This window comes from Ceratotherium simum, chromosome 2 (genome assembly GCF_057802395.1).
Source record: "Ceratotherium simum simum isolate JZ-2026a chromosome 2, ASM5780239v1, whole genome shotgun sequence".
In the NCBI taxonomy this organism is placed as follows: domain Eukaryota; kingdom Metazoa; phylum Chordata; class Mammalia; order Perissodactyla; family Rhinocerotidae; genus Ceratotherium; species Ceratotherium simum.
The window spans coordinates 60,865,213-60,867,448 of record NC_141901.1 but is presented as its reverse complement, the minus strand read 5'-3'; the positions used below and the strand labels follow the sequence as shown (position 1 = coordinate 60,867,448).

The 2,236-nt window shown below is 36.1% G+C and overlaps 1 pseudogene; it reads left to right on the top strand.

Moving 5' to 3' along the window:
- The first annotated feature begins 328 nt into the window (after positions 1-328).
- LOC147918032 (histone H2A.Z-like) lies at positions 329-810 on the top strand (annotated as a pseudogene).
- Positions 811-2,236: the final 1,426 nt, after the last annotated feature.

Genomic DNA, 2,236 nt, shown 5'->3' with positions numbered 1-2,236 from the left:
CAGAAGTCAAAAACCTGTGTTGAATTCCTAGAGATATGGTCAGTTCTCCAAGGAAAGTTAAGTGGTGAGTTTTACTGGAAGAACACTTGTTTAGGAGACAAAACCACCTAAATTCTAGTCTTTTTTCTCCACTTAAAACTGTATGTCTTTTTCTAAATCATAAGCTTTACAATTGCATTTTCCTAATTAGGAAAATGAACATAAGAATACTGATCAAAATATCTGGCAGTTTGAACCCTGGTGCGACGAAGGAGTAGACAATAAGATCGCTAGGTATCTGACTAGCTCTTTGTCTGCCTTGCTAGTTGGAGCTTCAGCAGAATTTGAAATGGCTGGTGATGAGGTTGGGAAGGACTCCAGAAAGGCCAAGACAAAGGTGGTTTCCTGCTCACAGAGAACCAGCTTGCAGTTCCCAGTTGGCAATATTCATGACACCTGACATATAGGGCGGCCAGCCATTGATGTATGGGCATCACACATCACTGTGTACAGTGTAGCCATCCTGGAGTACCTTACTGCCCAGCCACTTGAACTGGCAGGAAATGCATGAAAAGACTTAAAGGTAAAGAGTATTACTCCTAGTCAATTGCATGTGGAGATGAAGAGTTGGACTCTCTCATCAAAGCTACAGTTGCTGTCATTCCACATACCCACACATCTCTGATTGGGAAAAAGGACAACAGAAGACTGTCTAAAGGATATCTGGGTTCTGTATTCTCTCAGCATTCTAAATACTCTAGTAGCTGCCCAGTGTTGGTGATTCCAGTGGACTGTATCTCTGTGAAAAACACAGGTTGGAAGTTGAATTAGCTTTCCACTCAACCAAATTTTTGCATTTGAGTCTTAATCATTTTTAAGTATTACTATGGCTTCAAAGAAGCTATTGATTCTGAAGTAGTCGGTTTTGATTGAGTTGACTATTAAAAAAAACAGTACTTTAATTATGATTCAGAAGTTACAGTAACAAACATTTGGTTTTGTACAGATGCTATTTCTACTCTGATGGATAAGCAGAATAAAGATCATACCCCTCCCCCCAAAAAAATATCTGTCAGAGTTCTTATAGAGGTAATAGGAGAAAATTAAAATGAAAGTGCTTTTAAACTGTAAAAGTCTTATTAAGCATGTGAAATATATTCTTAGATAAACACAATAGTCTTGGGAAAGATGCACAACCTTTTAATAAATATTTTAAAATTATAGTAAAGGGACTAAAATATCCACAAAGTAAATAGGACATTGTAGGCTCTGTTAAACAATGCATTTGTCACAATGTCTAAGTAACAGGTCATGGATCACAGGCAGTATACCAGATTTAAACACGGCTCATCGCAAGTATTATAACAGTGTGAAAGGACAGAATGAATACTAAAATAGAAGGTAGGTCCTGTACTGTTGCAAAAGTGGATCTGTAAATCTTGATCTCAGAAATTGCTCTCTGAATCATCCTCCAACACTTGTTTCTGTGGAATGAATTATTAAAGCTGGTTATAATTATTTACCTAGTAAAGGAAAGAAAAATAGCAGCAATCTTTTGGTTTTGTTATCATATTTTTGCCCCAATGTATAGAGTGATATAATTATAGTTAAACTGCAAATGTCTGGGGAATATTTTATATCTTTGTTTCTATTAGCTACATGAGATCTCACTTCATTCAACCTATTTAATTATAGTCATAAAATGTGATTACAATGATTAAAATTAGCAGTACTCCTAAAAATGTAATCACCTCCTGCTGGTGATATAACATTTGAACTGGAATCCGAATTGGTGCTTCCCACAATATAGCAGGTAAGGTGAACAACCAAAATGAAGAGATAGTATAAAGATTGAACTTAATTAGGTCAGGTATGAATCATTTGAATATCTACTAGACCAAAAGTCAGCAAACTTTTTCTTTAATGGGGCAAGTAATAAACATTTCACGCTTTGTGAGCCGTTTACTTTTGGTTGCAACTTGTTAACTCTGGTGTTTTAGGATGAAAAAAAGGCAATGTATAAACAAACATGGCTGTGTTTCAATAAAACTTTACTTATGCATACTAAAATTAGAATTTCATATAATTTTTACTTGGCAAAACGTATTACCTTTCTTTTGAATTATTTTAACCATTAAAACATTTAAAAAACATTCTTAGAGGCCAGCCCGGTGGCATAGTGGTTAAGTTAATCTGCTCCGCTTTGGCAGCCCAGGGTTCGCAGGTTTGGATCCCGGGTGCGGACCTAAGCATCGCT